The 27492-nt window shown below is 39.2% G+C and overlaps 1 long non-coding RNA gene across 7 annotated transcripts; it reads right to left on the bottom strand.

The window, feature by feature from the left end:
* LOC108996619 lies at positions 1-21546 on the bottom strand. Of its 7 annotated transcripts, none has more exons than XR_001997043.2 (6): positions 21097-21546; positions 12008-12109; positions 2866-2957; positions 2137-2214; positions 700-808; positions 1-194 (listed from the first exon to the last, which is right to left on the bottom strand). It is a non-coding gene; the product is annotated as an uncharacterized LOC108996619 (long non-coding RNA). The 7 variants fall into 7 exon arrangements; XR_004802380.1 differs by lacking the exons at positions 12008-12109; positions 21097-21546 and adding exons at positions 1004-1119; positions 3152-3616; XR_004802378.1 differs by lacking the exons at positions 12008-12109; positions 21097-21546 and adding exons at positions 2583-2660; positions 3152-3615.
* Between the last annotated feature and the right edge of the window lie 5946 nt (positions 21547-27492).

Genomic DNA, 27492 nt, shown 5'->3' with positions numbered 1-27492 from the left:
TGCATGTCCCGACACTTCAGATGTCTGTCCGATCCCAAGCGGAATCTGGGGGCGTCACATTTAGTAGTGTATCTGGTCAAATATAACAATATGCACCTGGACATGAGGGGTGGGCAGAACATCTCCTTACAAGATTGCATCAATGCCCTTATACTTGTGGGATATTTGATATTTCCATTTGGACAAACATCAATCTGACAGTTATAGATAAAATGCATCAGTACACCCCATTAGAGCAGTTATAAAGGAGCAGTGAATTCACTGTGTTGACAATTGAGGGAAATAAAATGTTAGTGATGAAAGCATGTCCATAAAACTCAATATGAGTAATCCATCAATCAATTCCAATATCCAACAACCAGATTTGCATTTTGGGGCTTATAAACAGTACCACAACCAAGTTAAAATTCCATGCCAAACCATCCTCTAGTCCCACTTGACCTCCACTTCTTTTGCCACTTTTATCAAAGCCAAATATAGTTATTGATGAGCCAAAAAAAAGGCACCAAGAAGACTCTTTTATACACAAACTTTAAAGAAAAAGGTATAAACAACAGGAAAATTATTGTCATTGCAATAACTCAAACAAGACAAAAGACTAAACCTATCCTTGAATAAGAAAAAAACAGTTATGAAGGGAACCATAAACAAATGAAGCAAGCTATATAGAGACGAATTTTAATAAAAGCAGGTACAAACCTGTTATGCTGCAGTTTACTTCAGAATCACCATTCACCATTAACGAAAATGACGCGTTACATCCACGACCACTCCTTGAATCTTGAAGACTGAATGCAAATGACTTTTTCTGAGGAAATGCAACAAATTTTGGAGTTTGACACTCCATTCAACTATTATAAAGCAAAAACCTGATATATACCTCCAAAGACAAAATCTAGCAAAATAATCTTATATTACTTAACTTTCAAGAAAATCCTCAAATTATTAGGATGACTAAAAAACAATTTAAAGTGTGAATATTGGAAAATTATTTGTAACTTACTCATTTTTGTATTGATGTATTGAGAAGTTACCATGAAGTCCAAGATAGTAATGGAGCTTTAGAAAACTGCTGCCTGGCTTATGTAGAAAATGCAGGGAAGATCTGATCATGAGGCACTGATTTGCCATATATATGTGGCGTTAAGATGAAATAATTTTTGAGTAAGACGTTATGTACTAAAAGTTTTACTGTAGTTTTACATATGACCGTCTCACCAATCAAAACTTGGCAAATCAAACCCAAACCATATTCATATTGGTGATTTTTCACCGACTCACCAATCACATGGGGTTAATAAGTTTTTGTTGTGAAATTTGTAGTATGTTTAGCATTTTCTATAACCTTTTAGGGTTCTTAAAATCCTAAAAACTTTTTATCTTTTTTTTATGGATTTATGAGAGCGAATTCAAATGCCTATATGAGTCCAGAATCACAACTTCTTGAATATGACTCTGACATTGATTTTTACTTAATGAAATTTTTAACCTTTTCATTGTACTTGCTTGATCTTTTTAAGATTTAATTGCAAAATCAATATTGTAAGGTTATCATTTAATAAGATGTATATGAGCAACTTTATTCTTAACATATAAGGGCTACCCTCTACATACCTTTTAAAAGGAGCTAATGCAGTCCAATTGGAGATTTTCAAAATCAAAATAAATATTTCTAATTATGAAAAATCCAAACTTCCGTATATGTAAGCCAGCACGTCTTGCTTAATATAAGCATGTGATTTTTTCACATGACATGCATGCATATTGATATGCCGCATCATGGGCCAATCTCCAGTTTTTGTTTTGAACATTTTAATTAGGCTGACTTTGTATAACCCGCTCTTAGATTTGTGTCCCCCATTTTAAAGTAATGGAATCAGAGAAACATTTTCAATCAAAGATGGAGAAAACTCCTTCAAGTTCTTTAACATTGGTGCATTAAAGGAATATATATTCAGCCAATCATCAAGATCGTTGCAACATGCCAATGTGAGGATGTTAGGATAATAAACACATTTGCTAGAAATGCAAGGATGCACATCACATATACAAAAAAAATATAGGCAAGCAGAGCGTTTAATGGAATAATAGATGTGGTCTATTATATAATGTGAAGAAATACAATACACAACATACCAGCATCTTGGATTGTCAATCAAATCCCTAAGTGGCCCATCAACCACTCCATGATATATGAGTAGCTAACTTTTCAACCTGCTCAAAAACAGAGTCACATCCAGCTTGCAAACTACTTACAATAACGAGTCCATATATTTATTAGACAAAAGTCAATAAATACCAAGCCATTATGGAGAGAAATGAGTTTGGTTCTTAACTATGAGTATCAGTGCTTGTGCTCAAGTCCCATAACTAATATAGCAAATTGTATTACCTATTCTGGAGCTGTACGTGCACATCACAACTAATAATAAGCCTTCTAATAAGCCAATCATCAAAATCATCTAGATGATTTAAGAGATTTTTAGAAATATCTCTTAAATCACAACTAATAATAAGCCTTCTAATATTTGCAAAAAAATAGAAAATTTAAGAGATTTTTAGAAAAATCTCTTAAAACATACCAATATGTTCAGTTTACAACAGATCAAGTCTTCATCACAGCTTATATTTTGGAGTCAAAACCACTTGTACCTACAGTACTACACCATTTGCATCACACAATAAGATAAAAAAGAAGCGTAAAGGAAGTGCTGAAACTAAAAGGATTAAAACCAAAAAAAAAGAAGTTAATCCTTGAATTTCATTACACAAATGATGCAACACTCAACAGAACCAACTTTCACTCCAATCTAACACTTTGTTTTTAAAATCATATGAGGGTGCCCAAGTATTCAAATAACTCACCTACAAACTATCCACAAGTCTGCAGCGGCAAGTGCAACAACGTTCATGTCCAATATACTTTGTAAATGCCAAAATGGACGTCTTCAAGGCTCCTACGAGAATGAAAATGTGTTGCAAGGAGTTAATTTAATAATTGCTCAGCACTTCATATGCATAGAAAAGAATATATTTTTACTCTTCATTCTCCTATTTCATGTAGTTAGAAAAAACTGCCCAAACTCTAGTATGCTGACCCTAACGGAATGAATAAGCACTAACCCTAACCATAGAAGAAAAAGAAGATTACCAATAAAAGTGTGAGGAACCACTCCAGGGAACTCCAGATGACTCATACTGATTATGGAAACAAGGATCTAAACTAAACAATGTTATCAAAAGTATGTGCCTCCTTAATAGAATATGCAAAAGATATTGAAGATACTAGACAAGTAAAACTCACACATTGATCCAAGTGATGTCCATGACAAAGAATATCATGCATGCTCTGGGTAAATAAAAGATCCACTTCACTTCTTTAGAACCTTCATCTCTTTTGCTGACAATAATTCATCACTGATGGCAAGTTCATCGTGCTGCAATTCTTTAAAGCCCAAAATATTTTACCACTTTAACCAACACCCTCTAGATAATTGGAACAACTCAAAATAGCCGTAACCAAACTTCCACACAGTAAATCCCAAAATTTCCCTCAACTGCCCAATGACTCCCACGATGCAAAAGTAGACAACCTTCCTCTTCACTATATATATATATATATATATATATATGTTTATATTTATATATTCGCCACCCACCATCTCCCACCACCAAAAAGTGCCCAAAATACACAAAAAAGCATTTCCCATGATTTTTGAAGGTAGCTCATTGAGTCTCTCCACGAGACTGGAGAGACTCAATGTAAGACGACATATGTTGGAAGAAATCCCTCAACATCTTATCAGTTTCATTTTGCCTCTCACGAAGTATGTGCAATTCATCACTCATTTCATCAAGCTTCGTCTTGTAGTTGTCGGCATCTTTCTTGTACTGGTCAGCATCTTTCTTGTGTTTTTCAATTAAGGCAAGGTACTCTTTTTCTCGTTCACGGTCCCGTTGTCTTGTCGACTCCGGGATGACCAACTCCCCCAGCCCTCGGGCATATCCTGGTCTATGCCCAAGTACCTCCCTAAACACACTCACTGCTACCTCATCGGTGCGTCATTCAGGCTCTAGTTCATCCAGTTTGCCAACCATCTCCTTCTGCAAGTGGAAAATTTACACGGTTATTGTTAAGTCCTGTAATGCCTCGTGAATTTATCATTGTTTAATATAAAGTAATTGGACCATCCTTTTGATCAGCAAATAGCCTAACATAAAGATCGTACTCACATAGGTGTCTTCAGTGGCTGAGGTGACAAATTTACCGTTCTTCTTCCACCAATGAGTCTCCTTATAAAACTCCACCAAAGTTGCATTTGTCGCCCGCTACAAGTGTGTGGAATTTGTATAGTTAGCTATGATCAATCAAAAACATGATTCTATGGAAAATGGGTTGTGACCATACAAGTTACAACATAAATCAGTTTGAATATTATACCTTCTCCTCCAGTATCCTAACAAAGGATTTGCGGCATGTAGTCTGGTTATTGGTTAGCTTCTTTCTATTCTCCTTATTTTTTCTTGAGATTTTCTGCCATTAAAACCCAATGTTAGGTTTTCCAGTTCTTGCATAATAAGATAGGAAAATCATAACTTATTAAATTTCCCCTATTTTTTATTTTGAATAACCAATATATATACCTTGTAGTCTTCACTTCCCCATCTCGCACACAGCTTACCCCAAACAATGGGGTCAACCATGCTACCCCTAAAACCTACTGCTTCTGCGTGACTTTCGTATGAGAAATATTTTTTGTGTAATTCATGATGGAATGCATTGAACCTCTTACGTAGCTGCTTTAAGACTGTCAATCTATGATTCGCCAGATCCCAATCCAACACAAAGTCACCTTACAAGAATGAACATCACGTTAACATCAGCGATTATTCTACGCCCACTTCCTTACCCTCGAAATGAAATAACTGTCTGACTAGAACACGTTCAATCAACTCATCCTTTTGAGCTTGCGGCACATCAGTCCATCTCGCATAACTCATGTCGCAGTGCTGTTTAACTATTTGTGTTACCCGTGTTGTGAACATGGGTGCGTTCTGACAACACCGTGCCGTCTTGCCGTCATTAATCTTCAAAAGCACTTTTCCGTGCTTTCTCAACTTCTCAAACTCGGTACACTTAGTAGGCCCACCCCTACGTTTGGGCTGTTCCTGAGTAGCTGTAGGCACCGTGGGGGCGGTTGCATCTGTATTTCAACATAACAGTATTTGACTACGATCGTATGTCATATTTAATCTTTGGAGCAGTGACATATATAGTTCGACAACAATAATTATTGAAACAACAGTTTAATGACGACCGTACCGATATCTTCTCCATTCAGTTCTGGTTCTCTTACGGGTGAGGATTCTCTATTGGCCTCGGGTGGGGGCTGAGGAATGGGACATGGAGGCTCCCATGGCTAACTAGGAGGCTGCGTTGAGTCATCCGAGCCTGACTGATCCGTGTCTGAAGGGCTATGGTATGAATTGATACGACAGCCACGTGGTCGACGAGCTCTACATGAATATGGGACAAATCGTCTGGCACGTTGTAATACCCAGCTCCTTCTTACGTACGCTTCTCTCTTTCTGACGTATGTTTCATCTTGATGACGTAAGCAAATCCCGAAGGCAGAGATTATGTGATCATCTACCTTTCTCACTAGCGACTGCGAGCCGCGTTATGAGTGCCGAACCATGATGGCATGTCTCGAAAGATATTGTGTGACTTCTAGGGCACGCCCATTGTTTTAAATATGCTGGAAATATTTATAAGGAGTATTTCCATCATTGTTGAATTAAGATTTGATCTTAAATACGACAATCATAATATTATTGAAGAGCTCCAAAAATATTATAATTGCCGAAAATCATTTTAATATTTTTATTAAAATGATTTCAATTATTTAAGATATTATGAGATTTAAATTATGTTGAGAACTTTTATTAATTAAATGGTTTAACCTTTTTAAATATGTTAAGTGAGACTTCATCATTTTATTAATGATGAAGAATATTATTTTATAAATTAAAATTAGTTTAAAATAATATTTACCTTAATTCCTCTAAGTGCTTCTAATTAAGTTAACGTTTACGCATTTTCAAATTAGTGTTTTAATTCCTCGTTGTTAGATCGTTGTGTAGATTCCCAGACGAAAGGACTGGGTTAAATACCCAGACCCCTCTCTTTTCCCTCTCATTTCCCCGTAACCCTCTCTCTCCTCCCTCTCTCATTCGGCGTACGCAGTACGCGATCCACCCACGCCGAACGGCTTAAGGCCTCAGCCCGGCGCCGCTGTGCGCCACCAGCCCTCATCGCCGGCACCATTGGCCTCCTCTCCCTCCGGTGAGTCCATCCATGCCAGCCTCTCCCTCTCACGCTCTCTCTTCCTCTCCCTTGGAAGTGTGAAGCCCGAACGGGCTCAAGGCCACTGCGCCGCCGTGGGCCCCCCAATGGCTCCACCGCTCCCACGGTGACCTCCCCTCCCACTGGCCATCTTTCCATGGCAAGTACCCGAAATGGGTCTTTAACCCATTTCCTCACCGCGTGCCACCGTGCGCGGCACCCACGAACACCAAGCGCCTCCATGCGCTTCCCTCTTCCTCTCCCTTCTTCCTCCGCGTGACCCAAGGCCCATAGCCTCTCTCCACCACACTGGTCTTCCCCTCATGCACGCACGGGTTGCACACCGTGCACCACCGTACACCGCCACCCACGGTGGGTAACCACCGCCATCAACCTCCTCAGGCCGCCACCAAGCCAACCCAACCTCCCATGGCCCCGATCTGCCACCCACGAGAGCACACTCTCTCTCACGGCTTCTCCTCCACGGTATGGCCAGATCCGCCACCGTGAGCCACCGTGGCGCCACCTTGACGCCACCACGACATTCACCGGACCTCCCTTAGCCAAGCCCTAGGTCCAAACCATCACTTCATGTGGTAGGTAACCACTGCACGTGATGGACAGTCACTGCGGTGATTGACCGCCACTGTACACAGCTAGATTCACCGTGTTATGCCCCTTGCCATCATCACAAGGCCATCACGAGCCCTTCCAAGACCACACCTAACTATCCAAACGCCTAAACAGTCACCGTACGTGAGTTAGCCGCCACGTACGACTCTTCCGACATCATCGGCTATGACCGTCAACGAGCAATGCACGGGTTATCCCGTCGATGGTATAACCCTCTATCCCTCGTAATTATGTTAGATATTAATTAGTTGACTAGGTTGTGGACTGTGCTGTTAGTATTAATGGAGTTGTGATATCGTGATGTGGTGTTGTATGGAGGTGCATTGTGCCGTGTAGTGTGTTGTGATGTGTTGGGCATAATTGGGAAGTGTGCTGTGTAGTGTGATTGGGGAATATGTGCTGTAATGGTGGCGTGGTGTATGCAGAATGGATACAGTACACACTGAGTGTACTCTGTGTGCATGTGGCATGTTGTATATGTAGGGAGTACAAATAGATTGTACTCCATGTGATGGTGAGATGCACCATATGGCGGGTACGCCATAATGGTGATGTGCCATGGTGTGTATGAAGGGAGTACACAATGGGTGTACTCTGTGTGGGGTATAGTATATGTGAGGAGTACACGTGGACTCTATGTGGTGGAGTAATGCACCATGTGGCGGATATGCCATAATGGTGATGTGGCATGTGAAATGAGAATAGTACACGCTGTGTGTACTTTATGTGTGGCGTAATGTAAGATAAGGAGAGTATATGTAAAATATACCCTTCTGGCGTATTGTGGAATGGGATGAGTACAAGTGGAGTGTACTCAGTGGCGTAGTGCATGTAAGAGGAGTACATGTGGAATGTACTCCATATGGTGGAGTAATGCACCATGTGGCGGATATGCCATAATGGTGATGTGGCATGTGGAATGGGAATAGTACACGCTGTGTGTACTTTATATGTGGCGTAATGTGAGATAAGGAGAGTATATATAAAATATACCCTCTTGGCGTATTATGGAACGGGATGAGTACAAGTGGAGTGTACTCAGTGGCGTAGTGCGTGTAAGAGGAGTACATGTGGAATGTACTCTATGTGGTGGACGATGCACTATATGGCATGTATGCCATAATGGTGATGTGGCATGTTGTATATGTAGGGAGTACAAATGGAATGTACTCCATGAGATGATGAGATGCACCATATGGCGTGTATGCCACAGTGGTGATGTGGTATGTATGTGGGGAGTACATGTGGTATGTACTCTATGTGGTGGAGTGATGCACCATATGGCAGGGATGCCATGATGGTGATGTGTTGTAGTGTATATGAAGGGAGTGTACGAGGAGTGTACTCCATGTGATATGGTGATGCACCATATGGCGGGTATGCCATAGTGGTGATGGAGCGTATGTAAAGGGAGTACGAGTGGAACATACTCCATGTGATGGAGTGATGTACCATATGGCGAGCATGCCATGATGGTGATGTGTTGTAGTGTGTATGAAGGGAGTATACGAGGAGTGTACTCCATGTGATATGGTGATGCACCATATGGCGGGTATGCCATAGTAGTGATGGAGCGTATGTAAAGGGAGTACGAGTGGAACGTACTCCATGTGATGGAGTGATGTACCATATGGCGAGCATGCCATGATGGTGATGTGTTGTAGTGTGTATGAAGGGAGTATACGAGGAGTGTACTCCATGTGATATGGTGATGCACCATATGGCGGGTATGCCATAGTAGTGATGGAGCGTATGTAAAGGGAGTACGAGTGGAACGTACTCCATGTGATGGAGTGATGTACCATATGGCAAGTATGCCATAGTGGTGATGTGGTATGTATGAGGGGAGTATACGTGGAATGTACTCCATGTGGCAGCAACACTCCGTATGGCGTGTCGTAGAGATAAGGATGGTTATGTGTTTGATGGGCATGGAATGTGATGGATAGTGTCGGAAACTATGGAACAATATCTCGAAGTAGTTATGGCGTAGCCTTTAGTCTGAGGTGACAAGTGTTACTGCGATGGACTTATGGCTAGAAGTATGTGTGAAGTATCAGAACAAGTATAAGAGTGCGCAGCGGAAGCATGACTGGAGAATGTCATGAAGTGACATGACTACTGACAGTCGTGCTTGTGATGGGTGAAGTAGTGGAATAAGTGTAAGAGTACGCAGTGGAAGCATGACTGGACAATGTCACGAAGTGACGTGGTTATTAGAAGTCATGCTTATGATGGGTGAAGTATTAAAGTGTAGGAATGTCGTAATGGAAACGTGATGAGATGTCACGATGTGATGGGAGTACGTGAGGAACCGTACTCGTGATGAGTCAGGAATTGACATAGCAGTGTTGGGTAACGCGACAAAGTCACGGTGTAGCTTGGGGTTAATTCTGAGCTATATAACGTGACATGAAACATAGTTATGAATGGAGTCTTATCGTGTTAATTGTTGGGATGAACTGTCAAAAGGGACGGGTAGCGTGAAGAGTTATGCTAGCCGGGTTAAGAAAAGATTGGTATCGGAGTATGACCCTTGTCCCTACGAGCAGGTGATCAATGTGTTATATATGTTGATCTTAGGTGATAAAGGGGTAAGGTACCTGTGTAATATGGTCTGTCATGAGCATAGTTACACAGTGCTTAAGCCTAAGAGTTGGTTTAGAGCCATGTGTCTTGTATGGATGGGAATGAGGATTTAGTGTGGGCTAAGATGCATGAAGGTAGTGACGGATGCATCGTTAGGATTGAGATGTGTGATTCCATCGGTCGGAATCATGCATCGAATGTGGTTGTAAGAAGAGTAAGACGAATGTCTTAGTGTCTTAATCCTAAGGTGAATAATGGATTCACCTTAGTGGATGAGCACTCGAGGCAAGACTTTGAATTGGAAGTTGTGGTGACCGTAAGTGGTCCCCGAAGGGTTTAACATAGTGAAGGGCACGTAAGTGCACGGATAGAAGGAGAGTGTTCTAAGTGTAGCGTAGTTCTATTTATAGCTTAAGTTACTTATGCATTAGATAGAGAATGATGCTAAGGTTATGTGTATGCATGTAGGTTGCCATCTGACAAGCACATGAATGGACTAAATGACATGCAAGTAGCATGGAGTCCAGGTAAGTATTACGCTCATACTCTTCTAGAGTTTTCCAAGATACAAGAAATGCTTTTCCTTTAAGATGCTCATGAAAAGACTAAAGACGTTTTAAGAAAGAAAATGCTAAGTGTTCAAAGGTATAAATATGTACGGCCCCTTTTTGGCAGCCCCTGTTTACGCAACCAAAATATTAATTGTACATATGTGAATGGATGACTATACGTTATATCTATTGTATGTATTTTCTAAGAAAATTTATAAACTGATGAAGATGCATGAAAGGCATGACAACTGATGTTTTGTGAATCCTACGAACTGACGCTCTCATGTGCACCACGAGGTAATGCTCGTGGATGCCATGATTGACGACGTTCAAGGTGACGCTTATGGATGCCACGAAACCTGACGTTTAAGCCCATGTATGTTCTTAAACGAAGTTTTCCATGAATGAACTGTTAAAGAGAGGATAGAACTGAAATGAACTGAAAGATGAAAAGACCATTTTCGGGCTTACGCCCCAAACGATATTTTCTCACGAAAAGAAATGTTTTCTCATAAAAAGAAAGGACTGTTAAATGAAAGAACAAACTGAACGAAAGCTTCAGCTCTTTCGAGCTGACATGAACGAATGAATGAAAAGCAAGAAAGAAAGAAATGAAAGCATGAATGTATGAAGACATGTAACGACCACATGACATGAATGAAAGGGTACCGATGAATGGGCAGATTGCAATGCCAGGTAAGTAGTGCTGGAAGTGCACCCAGCACTACCCCCTATGAAAAGGGGTTCCTAACCCGTGGCCACGGGCGGAATCTGGGTCCAAAGGAAGACCGCTAAACCCAAACAAACACACGGGGTGTAATTGTGTGTACTGGCCTATGAAAGCGATAAGAAAGAATGGATGTATGCACGCATGCACGAACGCACGAATGCACATGTATGCACAAGAGTACAAGAGCACGGACTCTTTAAGAAATGAAGGCACTGACGGGGGAAACATTTTTACGAAAAGGATGCCCACATTTTAAAAGAGAAAAACCCCGTACAGTGGCTCTTGAAGAAATGAAGGCACTGACGGGGGACACGTTTTAAATAAAGGAAAGCCTTTTGAAAGAAAAGTCCAGTCCAGTGACGTTTTCAAGTGAACGCACACAAGACACGTAGACACGCACGTAATAGTATGTACAAATGATGAATGCATGAGTGAAAACCTATGTTATATTTTAACTGTATGAAGTAATTCTTACGAGTCTTCAACTCATTTTAGTTTTTATGCATGTCTCTCCCCCACAGGAACTGCATGATCGGGACGGACACGGCCCATGGGGAAGAGCACGGAAGTCTAGGCACGAGTTTTAAACGTACGAGAGGTCATTTTATTATAAGATTTATGTTTTCCGCTGTAATCCTCTTTTATTATCAAAGCATATTTTATTTATAAACGTGGAGTCTCGCACCCTGGGTATGCAAATGAAAAGTTTTATATAGGACGGTAATTCCCGTCGTCCTTTTTATAAAAATATTTTGGAAAAAGTCCCACCATAAGGACGGGCGTTACACACGTGGACCTCGGCCAGCACCTTTTCCTCGATAACTTTCTCCCCTTGTATCACCTGCATTTGTCTGAAATTCCATTTGAATTAAATGTTTTACCAATATCTTTAATAAATCTTATGATCGCTATTAAGGAAAACGAGACTCTAATACCCATTTCTTATACGACTAATATCTACAAACCACTAAGATGATATATTGGTGTATTTGTGTTAATACACCTATATAACAGTCCCTTCAATGTTCCACTTGATTGAGATATGATGCTTACTTGGCAGGGTCTTCGTTTGTTGCCACAAAGGATGCAGTGAACTAGCATGCAATAAAAAGTGCAAGAAACCAACTATAAGAAAGTACATTGAGTCAAAACATCTACCTTGGATGTTGATGCTCCTCATTTCTTGCAGACTGAAGATGGGAAGGGTCAAACTTTTTTACCACACAACGAATGCAACACCCACCTCCTTTTTGCCCCCACCTGAGATGCAGTAATTTCAATTTATCAATTACAATTAACTTACAGAACCCAAAAGCAAAACACCTGTTATAAGAAAAAAACTGTAAGAAAAACACAATATTGACTTAATTATTAGTGACTTCCCCTCATCAAGATCATACATTCCATGGTTACAAAGAAATAAGCCAAGCGGTATTGCATATATATATGTATATATTAATTAATTGTTTTACACTTTGCCAAATATAAATAATATCCATGCAACGTGAAACTCACTTGATAACAAAACATTAGAAGGCTTCTTTATAAATGTTTCTAACCACTACTTGAATCTATACTTATAAATACATAGCCCAATGTTGGACTCAAAGTAGCTATCATTACATCTATACTTTATTCCTCGAGTGCGCATTCAGAATCCAGAGAGCTTCAAAACAATATTTATTAAAACATGTGATACATTACTTGATCCGAATGTACATTAATAACATGTTGTGACTACGTAGTTTAAAGGAACATATGGGTAATTCTTCGTACTTTATATTGGATCCTTACAAGTTACAAACAGGTACACTAAGTGTCTTCGGTGCATATAATACTCGGCTGGTTGTCTATTCAGACACAGACACGTCGTCTGTGTCTAAGTCCTCCTCATCTGAATATTCTCCATTGGCATAAGCATCCCCTGAACCAGAAGCAATGATGCCATCATCAATGAAGTTGGATGAATTTATGTTTTTGGAAGCTGGATCAGTGACTTCTCGTGCATCAATGTGGATAGGTTCTATATCATTTCTATTTAGTGGAGTTGACACTGGACATGCATCACACGAAAATGGTGCATAGTCATATGATGACTCATCTTCTTGATAGGCATCGTCATCACTTGATTCGTCATCAATATCTTCTAACACCTTCGGCACCGTAGGAATGTCATATACATTCCTATTCACGTACTTCTGCACCACAAACCATCTCCCTTTCGCCCGTATATCTCTAATATAAAAACACTGGGATGCCTGGCATGCCAACACAAATGGTTCATCCTTATACCAAGTCCTGTCCATGTTGATACTGGTCATATGGTTATCAACTCATACCCCTCGCACCTGCCACCTCCCCATGTAGTGTAACTCCACGATATCATTAATAACACCGTAGAAGTCAACATTATTAGTACTTTCGTCACCAGTTACGAACACCCCTGAATTTTGTGTACGCCGCCAAAGTTCACGTTGTTTCGTATAGAACCTTTTGCCATTTATAATGCAAGCAGCATAAGATGTGACCCACCGCTCAGGACCGCAAGCAAACGGATACAGATTAGCGGTCACATCAAGTGGGTTGGTGATACGTTGATCTTGAACCTACAACAATATTGTTGGAAGGTCATCACTTATAGTTCTTCAACTTAGTCGAAAATGATTAGGTTCAACTAACTAAGAAGGGAGCAAGCTAGCTTACACATTTCTTGAACCAAGTTGGAAACTCAGTTTGATGTGTTCGATCGATACAATTTGGAGTATGCACACTACATTTCTCGTAGTGCTCCCTGCATTTGGAGAACATAAAGTAACAAAAACAATATACGTAACTTACGTGTTGGACATACAACATAAATGGGTTGTCCCCAAAAAGCCATAAGAAAATGAGTTTGAATATCATAGATAATGATGCTTACTTTAGGTAAGGTTCAATCTCATCACAATTGTTGAGGACATACCAGGTGGCTTCCGTAAGGAGTTTATTTGATAATTGCAAAGTTCGAAGCCATACCCATGGGCCGAACTTTCTGGTTGAAAATCTTGAATCCATCTATATTCTCTATTTCTCCACCATCAATATTGTGGTCCATTCGAGTAAACTTCGTCTCAATATCTTGGAGATGCATTGAGCAAAAAGTCAGGCATTCGATATGAATGTAGGCTTCGGCTATTGAGACTTCTTGGCGGGCTTTATTCTTAACATACTGCTTGAACTTGCCGAGATACCTCTCAAATGGATACATCCACTTGTATTGTACTGGACCCCCAAGTATGGCCTCACGAGGTAAGTGGACAGCTAGGTGGACCATGACATCGAAAAAAGAAGGGGGAAATATCATCTCCAATTTGTATAGAATTGCGACGACCTCAGTTTGGAGCAGTGATAGGCGGTTAACATCCAAAGTTCGGGCACACAACTCCTTGAAGAAAGTGCTTAGTTCAATCAAGGCTGAGGCAATATCAGTTTGTAAGTACCCCCCAACAGCAATAGGAAGTAGTCTTTGCAGAAAAACATGACAGTCGTGGCTTTTCAATCCTGAGATTTTGCAATCACGTATAGAAACACAATGCGAGATATTTCACATCAGCCAACCATTCACAAAATTTATTCATTTCATCATCGTGTAATGTGTACAATGTATGTGGCATTGTAACACGTTCACCTTCAAGCTTCAAGTGTAATTCTTTTCTTAAGCCCAAAATCTCCAAGTCATGTCGAGAATTGATATTATCCTTAGTTTTTCCAGGAATGTTCATTAAAGTGCACAAGATGTAATCAGAAATATTCTTCTCAATATGCATGACATCTAGATTATGTTGAAGACGCAGGGTTACCCAATACGGTAGCTTGAAGAAAATGCTATACTTTGTCTAGTTTAACTCTTCAGCAGTGCGTTTTCTCTTTTGACGAGATTTACCAAATTGTACATCCCCAAGCATTCATAGTTGAGCTAAAATATCAACTCCTTCTAAAACCTTTGGTGGTGTGCGATGATCTTTTTTACCATTGAACAAATGTTTTCTCATTCTCCACATGTGATCTAGTGGCAAGAAACGATGATGTCCCATATAACAATGTTTTCGACTATACTTCAACCAATTGAAGTCTGTGCCCTCATTACAAGATGGACATGCCAATTTTCCTTTTGTTGACCAGCCAGAAAGATTCCCATACGCGGGGAAGTCACTGATTGTCCACATTAAAGCAGCATGCAACATGAACGTTTCCTTTGTGGAGGCATCATACGTAGGTACCCTCATGTTCCCAAAATTCAAGCAGTTCATCGACTAACGGTTGCAAGTAAACATCGTTGTCATTACCTGGAGATTTTGGCCCAGGAATAATGAGGGATGTCATGACGAACTGATCTTTCATGCACAACCACGGCGGCAAGTTATACGGGACTAGAATTAATGGCCAAATGCTATACGATTTAGCCATATTGTTGAAAGGATTGAAACCATCACTTGCCATCCCAAGCCTTACATTGCGAGCATCCTGAGCGAACCAACTATGTTCTTCATCAAATCTCTTCCAAGACTCTGAGTCTGCAGGATGTCTCATACTAGCCTCGTTAGTTGGCCGTTGTTCCTTATGCCATCTCATATCACCTGCTATCTTTGTAGACATAAAGAAATGTTGTAATCTTGGCTTTAAAGGAAAATGTCGTAACACTTTTTGAGGGATAAGATGTGCCCTATGAGTATTAGGTACCCACCTTGAAGCCTTACAGATAGGACATTCATTAATATCAGCATTTTCCTTCCAAAACAAGATGCAGTCATTGGGACATGCATGAATTTTGTGGTAGTTGAGACCCAAACTCCGCTCCAATGATCTTGACTTCTCATATGACTCTGGCAATTCAGCATGAGGAAAGGGAGACTGCAACAAGTTAAGTAGCATATCAAACGACTTTATTGACCACCCACCGAGTGTCTTAATGTGTAACAACTTCACAATGAATGACAGTTTTGAGAATTTTGTACAGCCAGGAAAAAATGGACATCTGGCATCCTCTAGTAATTGGCCGAAAGATGAACTTGGGGAGGGATCTGGTATTGATCCACCAGTTGGCAATGGATTGCCATGATCTTGGGGAACATCAACGAATGTGCCTGACCGGATGTCATCTAACATATGGTCTATGTCATCAATGTACTGGTCGACATAATCGTCAACACTATCGTCTTCGTCGTCATTGAAACTCCGTGTTTCCTCCTCCCTATGAAATATCCAATGGGTATAATTTGGATTGATCCCTTTAATAAACAAGTGAGTCTCCACTTCAAATATAGGCAAGAAGAACATATTACGGCATTCACGGCATGGACACCTAATGTGACCAATTCCCCGGGAATGGTTTCGTGCTAGGGTGATCAAAGTGTTAACCCTCTCGGCATATGTAGGCGAACGAAATCTATCGGTCAAGTTCATCCAGCTTTTGTCCAACTAAAAATGTTGAAAACAACATATTAGCCAAAAGGATAAGTTCAATTTAGTTATATGGAGGACGAGTAATGAATTTGAGAAAGTGCATTAGTGAGCAAAAGTGTACAGCCGAGTGGAAGTTACTTGCCTGTGGAGAACAAGAGAAGATGGAGAAAACGATACTAACCGGGGTTGTCATGAAGATTGTTGTGAAGTGATGAAGGTAGTGGTGAATAGTTGATTGTGAAGTGCTATAGAAAATATATGTCATAATGTTAAACATAGGGCATAAAGAAGGTGCATATAAAGCCTATTTGCTAGATGGTCCACCTACACAAGAGTTGGAACTATTTTGGAGGTTATGGAAGCATGTAGATGGTATGCTTGAATATTAACGTTACTTTTATACTAAATATTATGGCATCTAGGAAAATTAATGCTCATATGAACAATAACTTGTGAACACAGTACTTGGGCAAAAAGAGGGGGGTTGAGGAAAGGAATGAAAAGTTTTTGACCTGGATGCTTGTTTAATTTCAGTGTTGTTTAATGACTTGTAGATATAATTTTTCCATGAATGTCTTATCATGGACGCCTTATCCCTGCCTTGATCAAAACTATAATGGGAGGCGGTAGCAGAAACATCAAACAATATGGTCATTTTGAAGTGATCCGCTTTGACCAATAAGAAAAATGATTATAATAGTGGTGAATTTATTATTGAGTTGGCAATCGCTGGGAAAAAATCTGGAGTAATATATAAGCTAGACTACAGATTGCAATTGAGGGAAATAAATTAGGCACAACTTCAATAATGCTACTGCAAGGTTATGAAGCTAATAATACACATATTTTGTTACTCATCATCCATTACTAAACATCTAAAAACTGCAATATGTCCATAATACTTGGCAAAGTTTGAAACATATCATCACTGTCTAATCTACACACCATAATACCACGACAAGATAATATTAACTTGAATCAAACCACAATTAACAAAAACGCTATCAATATTTGAGGAAAATTATGAGTCATCGTTGCATTATGTGTTCCTCTTGTGTATTACAACTTAGCAATACAAAGTAAGACGTATTTAGTACTCGGTATGCTTCTTTTCCAGAAATTAAGAAAACCAAGTTTTAACACTAAGTCATTACATTAAAGTAACGTATACATGTAAAAGAAGCCATATGCTACAACAACTAGACTTGGCCGAGATGAGCAAAACAGAATTGAGTCAAACAAATGCCTATTATTCCTCAGACATAAACAGTCCTCAAAAGGGCTCCCTGCCTCTTTAATAAGATCTTTTAGAAGACAGTTGCACAGAAAGCTCCAACTATAAATGGCACATCATCCTCAACAAATTTTCCTAAGTATACACACATTAGCATTTGTTTAGGAAACAACTAATTGTAAGAAATAAAAAAGACTGCATAAAGAAAATGCCATGAAATATTTCACAGAATCTAATATTAATACCAGAAACATATATATATAGAGACCAATATTAAAGATTGGAAAGAGAACAATTTTGGTGTTCGGATATATATGCTTGTCCAACCAGCATATAGTAAGAGACTTCAAGAGATTGTTAAGATATTTTTATAGTTTAATTATGGACTGCAATTTGTATGTTTTCAATTTCTATGAACAACCTAACCATGAAAACTAAATTCGGCCAACTAGTAATATTAATTAGCCTAGTTAGCAAGAAATATAGATCAGTTAATTAATATATATATATATATATATATATACGCAAAACAATTAATATACCTCACTCTCATACCGTACTCATGTTAATTTACTCATGTTAATTAATGACTGAGTCTCTCCATTAATCGATGAGTTTTTTTCTACAAGTGGATGTAAGGGTTATGGTAGTGTCATACGATTTCTATATATATAATAGAACTAATAAAATCTCTAATGTAGTATATAACAGTTTTCAAATATAAATGATGATAAAATCTAACTAGAAGACACAATTCAAGATCTGTTTACCTTATTCGAATACAGATAATTTTCTAAAAAAATAAAAAACAATCAAAGGGAAAACAAACAAAATATTGTATGTATATGCTGGTTGATATATACATACATCCATATATATATATAATATATGAAAAATTATACTCATCATACAGCCCACATGACCATGTACACAGTACCACACATGATTTTAATTTTTGATTGAATTTCTTTACCAAATGCGTGATTGTATGGATGATGAGTAAATGAAATCAATTAGTTTAGGAGTAATAAAACCAAAAAATAATTTAAAAAAAAAAGAAAAATAAGTGAAATGATGAGTATCATAACCCTCTATATATATATATATAAATACATATGTATATGTATATGAAAAATGCTAGATACAAGCGGCATGCATAGCCGCGCAAACGATGCCTAGGTGGAAAATGAAACGGTTCGTTTTGGGCTTGGATGAAACGACTCGTTTTGGCACCCAGTCTCCTCTCCCTCGTCTTCCCCATTCTCCTCCCTCCTTCATCTTCCCCAAATCATTCATCATCCAAATCATCCACAACCACAGCAACGATGGCATCTTGTTGGTGTTCCCCCTGTCCCAAAACAAAAGCTCTGAAAGTTGGCGTCAAAGCCAGAGGTACCCTCCAAGTTATTCTTCCCAAAATTCATCTTAGGGGAGCAACGATTTGGTGCCATCTCTAGCCCAACAAACAAATTAAGAATGAAAGTTTCTCGAAATTTTCCCAAATACCAGTAAAGTTTACCATTTCCAATTCCAAGCCTTTTTCTTTTTTTTTTATTTTCTCAGGAAAGCCCGTAAACAAAGTCCTCTTTACGTTGCAAAACCATGACAAAAATATCACTTTTTTCAAGGGTCCGAAAGGAACCCAGATGTTCATTTCAGAAATTAAGCTCCAGCAGAGATATTATAGGGCATGTTTAAGGATTTAAAGAAGATCCATTTGGTTGAATTGTTAACAAAAAGTGGATAAGGAAAAAAGGTTTCCAATGCTAACCAACGCAAGTTTCATTCCTGAGCTTTGAGACAGTGCATTCCTTTTTCAACCCCAAGACTGCATAGAAGTCATTGCTCTTGTCTTCTTCATTTTCCATTCTCCAAGAAGCCACCACACAAACATAGAGAGCTTAAAATCCCAGGCAACACAGCACAAAACAAATCAAACAAAACCAAGACACTTTTTTTTCTTGTCGACAAATTCACACAACCTACTGGCCTAGATATCAGACAAAAGCATGACCTCCTCTATATGTATCTTACAAAATCGGGACTACATCGCTGTGGGTTGGAACATGAGAACCTTGCATTTGATTTCCATGGCAAAGGAGGGGGTGGAGAGAAAAAGAAAAGAAAATTAGGAAGAGAACATCCCTCCCCCAAACCTTGCTAAGACTGAAGACGCTCTTTTTTTTTTCTTTTTTTTTAATGTACGTGGCATGGCCGACTGCCCAACGTTTGCACGGCCCGACTGTCCCTAGAAGAATTGTATGTATATATATTCCTCGAATATCATCAACTCATCAAGATGGTTGACAAATCCAGCTTGCATCTACAAGACTTATATTTTTCATGGGTACAATGGAATATTTTCGCCTTCCTGGACAGCACATGATCAAGTTTTACATGCAGTGGCAAGGATTAAGTCCAATAAGCTGAGAATGTGCATCAATCTGGAGCCTAGGCTCTAGCAGTTAGATATCCAAGTATCACCAAAAGAAAACACTAGTCTCCAAACAGTATACAAAATAAATATTATAAGGGACGTTGATCCAAGTTTGTGACCACATCCTAGAGGCTGCCTAGATCAACATCAACAGTTGTCGATGATCTCTTATGCATGCTGCACTACCTCATTATTTCTTTGTTCATCATGGTGATGTAGTAGCAATTAATATAAGGTTCTTCACTTTATGTGTACTTTGGTTCCAAAAACTACATGTTAAAACTTCCAGCACAAGATTGTAGAGGGTGAATAAGTAATTGAACAAAACACAGATAATCTTGCTGTTCTTTACATTCAATGGAACGATTATCAACTTACTCTTGGAGCCTAGCTATGAGCTAGCCAAGATATCAAGCTTATATATCATGCAGCCAACTGCATGAAAGTGTGCATCAGCTTGTTAACTTTGATCGCTACTACAAAAGGAGGATTACATGAGCATGTAAAAAACCAGAGGAATTTTCTCTTGCACATCATGTGATGAGAACTAGCTATTTTTTCTGTAGATAACAACTCAATCGAAGATATGATCATGAGGCACTAATGTTTCAAAGATATTATAAAGGAAAGCAACCGTTTTAACATTCCAAGAAGTACTTTCTCACGCCCAATGGGGAACATCACATGATAAAAATTTTAACATGAACAACAAATAATTTGAGCTGTGAAGGCATTCCATTCAAGTTAGTGGGTAGACAAATTACCCTGTCTTAAAGAAAAGGATTGGGTTCCAATCTGTAGTCCAATGAGTTAAGCGCCACCATTGATCCAACTTTGAATTCCCCCATGCTATCGATTCCAAAATCATTACCATTTGTTTATTAGTTAGTCTAACATAGGATTGTCTTTTTTTTTTTTTTTAAATACATTATATGGCCACAGTTACATTATACGTATACAAACACATTTTCAATTTATGCATAAATTGGAAGAGCAAACCACCCCTGTTTACACGACACAGACTAGACTACTTGCCATTCCCAACTTCAGTAAAGTGTACAAAATGGATACTAATTTTGTGTTAGAGTAAACAGAATCCTTAAGAACACACAAGCCAAAAAAAGACTAACTTACCAACATTAATCAACTGCAACTGAGTGGAGGAGAGGACGGGGAGGAGGCGAGTTGGATAACCCTTTGCCACCAGGGAAAGGGTCTTGCTTGATGCCGAACGACAACTTAGAAATGTTCAAAATCATCCGCAATCGCCAAATTGGTGGAATCTCTGCTATTAGTGGTGGTTTTGGGTGGAAGAGACAGCCGTGTAGCAACGTTTTTTGAGTGAATTTTGCTTAATGTGCATGTGGAGAGATCGGAAATGGAGAAGAAGAAGAAGTTACAGAAGGGAGAATCGTTCGGAAAATGGGATAGTCAAAACACTGGGAAGGGTGGATTTGCAGGTGAAGGGAAGGTCGAGTCTAATGGAGGAGGTGACGCTGTGCATAATAGCTGGGAAGGGTGGTTTGCAGGTGGAGGGAAGCTTGAGTCTAATGGCCGGGTTCGTCGAATTGCAGAAGGGTACTGTTGGGGGAAGATATCATGGGGGGAAAATAAAAGACTTTGGTGATTTCCTGCCCCACACAATACATTGACGGAAATCACAGCGCTGCAAAACGTTTTTCTCTTTTACAGCGAGCTAAATCGTCGAAATTTCAAACCAAAGCGCCACAATAAAGTAAATCATGGATCCCAGTGTACGAGCATTGACTAAACATGTTAGATTATGTGACGATTTGAAAATCAATGGGAAAAATAATTTGTTCCAGAGATTTTCATTGCAACGCTTTAAAAATCGCCGAGAAAACCCTGATTTCTTGTAGTGTCTTATGAACCCACGGAAATCTAAACCTCCAAGGTTTATAGTATGCAGAATTCAAACATGTATCTGATACCAACTGTAACGCCCCGTCTCCGAGGATCCGGAGAGTTAACTCATACAACCTGATAATCAACTCTAACAAGCTAAAGTACTTCCAAATTCAATAATATATATATTTCCAAAACTTCAAATCAAACGTAAATACTTCAAATTAGTAAACCATATAAACTCATTTATCCAATTTTCAATCCAACAACCCAACTAAAATATCAACTCTTCTTCATGTCTCAAATTACAAACTAGAAATAAGATAACATTGACGTAAGTCTCCATAAACCGTCTAAATCCATTGAAGCCAACTTAAGAGAAAATATAAATAACTTCCAACATTAGCACTACTACCACGAGATACCCAACAACAATTCACTGCTAATCTTCTCCACAAACTCAAATACTGATCCTCAGCTGAACCATTAATGTCATCTGAAATATTATGAAGATTAAACGGGTAAATTATCAACAACTCATCAAGCAGAGAGCATATACTAGTATGTAAACATGAGCATTTATAACATTTGATAAGCAAAACAAAACATTTTCTTTCGTAATGCATAAACGAAACTTGGTACAAAAACTTTAGAGCAAAATTTCCAGAAAAATAAACTTATTCCCAAAAAGAAAATCCATTGGCATTTCCAAACTGAAACATTATAATCATATCATCTCTTAGCATCACATCGGGACAAATACCATGTTTAACCCTTGTGGTAGGGTTATAAGCCACCATTATACCAGTAGCTAGGCCATATTCCATGTTTTACCCCCATGGTAGGGTTATAAACCACCATTATACCCGTGGCTGGGCCTTAACAGAAAACAGAACAGATATCATCAGAATCAGATCACAATCATATACATAATCAGAACTTTATGCCAAGGTTTTAAGATGACACATCATATCAAAACAAAATACTTAATAGCTTTAGATCACTTCACATGTTCGAGATAAACAGAATCAGAATATTTTCATTTGTTCATAACAAAACTTTTAGATTTTCATATTCGCTCTTTTGCATAGTTCAAAAACAAAGTGCACAAAACTAGCTTATGTTTACACCAGTCATGACACTTTCTCTTATATTGAATTTATGCATATGCAGAATAAACATCTGTGGTTGTTTTCAGATCATTTCTTTTCAAAAAAACAAACATGCTTAATTTCAAGGTCAACCTCATTTTATTTCTTTTATGCAAAACTAGTATATGAACCCCGCTTACTTGACTTTCGTGTATTATCAACACCTTGATTCGGAACTCTAGTAGTGACACCACCTAAACAAAACATATACAGAAAATTTAATAAACCAATACAGTAAACTACTATTTATTGAGTAATAAATCAAAACAGTCATTTCGTAACTCGATAACTATCATAACAATTAAACCCGAACATCTCCCTCCTCAAACCATTCGCATTTAAAAACCCAACGCAGCCACCTTTTATTAACACCAAACCAACCATATTATGTCCAAAACCAACAACAGCAACTCCAATGATTAAAACATAACCCAAACCAAACTTCACCTCCAACCTTCAAATAAAACTTTTCAGTGCAAGCATCAATATTTTAGTCATTCAACAATTCAAGACTTTTATAAAAATATCCAATACAACTGGCTCAACACACCCATAAATTTACACCAAATAGTCTCAAATAATAGTCCAAAACAGTGACAAAGCCATCCAAACAATTATGCTCCTTAACTTCAAGAATTCCATCACACTCAACTACCATCAAATCAGAAACTCTATTACATTTCACAGTCCAAACATAACATTCAAAAACTACCAAAATCATAAACTCTTACCCCAAAAGAATCACAAAACTTCAAATCACTTCGAATGGGTGCAACCCACTACAATCCACGCCCAAAAAAAAATTCACAGCAATCTCTAGTGAAAGAGAAAGTGACCTGCACAAGGAAGGCTTGAGAAGTTGAGTGTGTGCGACGGCAAGCCAAAACAGAGTGGTTTGTGTGTGTGTGTAAGCAAAACCGAGCAAACCCAAATAAAAGAGAGGCCGCGCGAGTAAAACCATAAGAAGAAGGAAGAAAGAAAAAAATAAAATAGAAAAAAGAAAGGGATGTTGGATTGAGAGAAGAAGTTGCCCATGGTTATTCAAAAGAAAACTGCAGTGGAGCCAAAAGTTGAAGCTCTAACACTTTGAGTCGAATGCACGGTGAAGGGATAGAGAAATTGAGAGGAACCGAAGAACAAAGTCTGCTCACAGGTGAGGGTTTGCTTCTTGATCGCGAGAAGAGGTAGAAAAATAACTGCAGAGTTTGTGGGTTTTTGTGTGCACGGGTTGAGTAATATGCGGAAATGCAGTGCAGTGGGAAGAAACCGTGAAGAAGAAAAATAGTGCAGCAGAAAAGGGGAATTAAACATTCACCAAAACGACGCCACTTGGTCTCACATCACGCGCTCGTGGGCTGGGCTTCATTCAACCGGGCTGACTTCAAGAAGACTGGGCTTAGAGCCCGAGTATTACATTCTTCCCCCCTTATAAAAATTCCGTCCTTGGAATTTGTCACAAGTTATCAAGATCACTGACGAACAAATGTGGGTACCTGACTTGCATTTCTTCTTCTAATTCCCAAGAAGCTTCACTGATAGAATGATTATTCCATACCACTTTAACGAATGGAATAGTCTGATTTCGTAGTGCTTGGTCTTTTCGCTCAATAATCTGTATCTGCTCTTCTGTATAAGTCAGATTTTCCTGAAATTGAAGAGGTTCGTAATCAATAACATGGGTGGGGTCAGGTACATACTTCCTCAGCATAGATATATTAAATACATTGTGTACACTTGAGAGTGCTGGTGGTAGGGCTACTCTGTAAGCCACTAGTCCAATCCGATCAAGAATCTCAAATGGCCCGATGTATCTAGGGCTCAACTTGCCCTTCTTTCCAAATCTCATAACCCCTCTCATGGGTGCAATCGTCAAGAATACCTTATTCCCAACCTCGAACTCTAATTGGCGACGATGGTTATCTGCATAGCTTTTCTGTCGACTCTGAGCTGCTCTCATTCTAGCTCGAATGGTCTCAATCTTCTCTGTTGTCTTCTGAATGATTTCTGGACCCAAAATTTGACTTTCTCCCACCTCATCCCAATATAAAGGAGATATACACTTCCTACCGTAAAGTGCTTCATAAGGTGCCATCTCAATGCTAGCCTGGTAACTGTTATTATAAGCAAACTCGACCAAAGGCAAGTGTCGAATCCAGGTTCCCTTAAAATCCAGCATACATGCTCTCAACATGTCTTCCAAAATTTGAATGGTCCTTTTCGACTGACCATCTATCTGTGGGTGAAATGCCGTGCTGAAATTTAACTTAGTGCCCATGGCCTCTTGTAAGCTTCACCAAAATTTCGAAGTGAAACGAGGATCCCTATCCGACACAATAGACACTGGTACCCCATGCAACCTCACTATTTCCTGTATATATAGCTCGGCTAGTTTCTCCAACTTATAAGAAACTTTGATAGGTACAAAGTGAGCTGTCTTCGTCAAACGGTCTACTATCACCCAAATTGCATCCTGTCCTGTCAGTGTCCGTGGTAAGCCTATAACAAAATCCATAGAAATGTGCTCCCATTTCCATTCTGGAATCTGAAGTGGTTGCAATAACCCTGCTAGTCTTTGGTGTTCTACTTTCACCTGTTGGCAAGTTAGACACTGTGCCACAAATTGAGCAATCTCTTTCTTCATGCCCTCCCACCAAAAAGACTCTTTCAAATCTCGATACATTTTTGTACTACCTGGGTGAACTGTGTAAGGGAAGCGGTGCGCTTCTTCGAGGATAAGTCTTTTTATTTCAACATTGTCTGGTACACAACATCTATTTCTAAACCTTAACACTCCATCTTCAGAAACATTAAACTCAGATTTATCCCCTTTTTCTACTTCTTCGATTAATCTCGCCAACTTAGAATCTTCTTTTTGGGCGAGCTTAATTCTGTCTATCAAAGCTGGTTGAACTATTAAACTGGCTATCAATGCCTGATGGTCACCCACAACGACTTCAATAGTAGCTCTTTCCAAGTCCATTAATAAGTGGGGCTGAGTGGTAAGAGTTGCAATTGCTGGTCCCATTGGCTTCCTGCTAAGTGCATCAGCTACAACATTAGCTTTGCCTGGATGGTAGTTAATGTTGCAGTCATAATCCTTGACTAGTTCGAGCCATCTCCTCTGTCTCATATTCAGTTCTTTCTGAGTGAAGAAGTACTTCAAACTCTTGTGATCCGTGTAGATTTCGCACCTTTCACCATATAAATAATGCCTCCAGATTTTAAGTGCAAAGACAACGGTGGCCAACTCCAAATCATGTGTGGGGTAATTTTGCTCATATGTCTTCAATTGCCGAGAAGCGTATGCTATTACTTTCCCATGCTGCATCAATACACACCCCAAACCCAATTGTGAAGCGTCACTATAAACCACAAATCCTCCTCTTTTGCTAGGGACTGTCAGAACTGGAGCTGTCACCAATCTCTTCTTCAGTTCCTGGAAGCTTTCCTCATATTTTTCAGTCCATACATACTTGTTATTCTTCCTAGTAAGGGCGGTAAGGGGAACTGCTATTTTTAAGAAATTGTCTATAAATCGACGGTAATAACCAGCCAAACCCAAGAAACTCTTAACTTCATGCACATTGGTTGGTTGAGTCCAGCTAACTATTGCTTCAATTTTCCTGGGGTCTACTGAAATACCATCCCTTGAGACTACATGTCCTGAAAATGCAATTGCCTCAAGCCAAAATTCACACTTCTTCAACTTAGCAAATAATTTCTTATCCCTGAGTGTCCCTAGTACTTGTCTCAGATGGTCTTCGTGTTCAGCTTTGCTCTTGGAGTAGATTAATATATCGTCAACAAACACCACTACAAATTTATCCAAGAACTCATGAAATACTCGATTCATCAAGTCCATAAATACTGTTGGAGCGTTGGTTAAACCAAAAGGCATGACTAAAAATTCATAGTGGCCGTACCTGGTCCTGAAAGTTGTCTTAGGCACATCATCTGCCTTGATCTTTAATTGATGATAACCCGATCTGAGATCAATCTTAGAGAATACCTGCACACCTTGCAACTGATCAAATAAATCATCGATGCGGGGCAACGGATATTTATTCTTTATGGTCACTTGATTCAGTTCTCTGTAGTCTATACACATCCTCATTGTCCCATCCTTATTCTTCACAAACAAAACTGGAGCTCCCCAAGGTGACACACTAGGTCTGATGAAACGTTTTTCTAATAAGTCTTGCAACTATTCTTTGAGCTCGGCTAACTCTGATGGCGCCATTCGATAAGGGGCTTTGGAAAGAGGCGCCGTGCCTGGGGCTAATTCAATAGCAAACTCTACCTCCCGCTCAGGTGGTAATCCAGACAAATCTTCAGGAAAAACTTCCGGATATTCCCTCACAATAGGAATCTCTTCTAGTTTCAATTCTTCCTTTGGTTCATCCACCACAAAAGCCAATTACCCTTGACACCAATCACGTAATAACTTATCAACCTGAAAAGTAGAAATAACTGATGGAGGGGTACACACCTTGGAACCCATAAACCGAAGTTC

This window comes from Juglans regia, chromosome 9 (genome assembly GCF_001411555.2).
Source record: "Juglans regia cultivar Chandler chromosome 9, Walnut 2.0, whole genome shotgun sequence".
Classification (NCBI taxonomy): domain Eukaryota; kingdom Viridiplantae; phylum Streptophyta; class Magnoliopsida; order Fagales; family Juglandaceae; genus Juglans; species Juglans regia.
The sequence above is the reverse complement of the archived record's forward strand: the minus strand, read 5'-3'. Positions and strand labels throughout refer to the sequence as shown.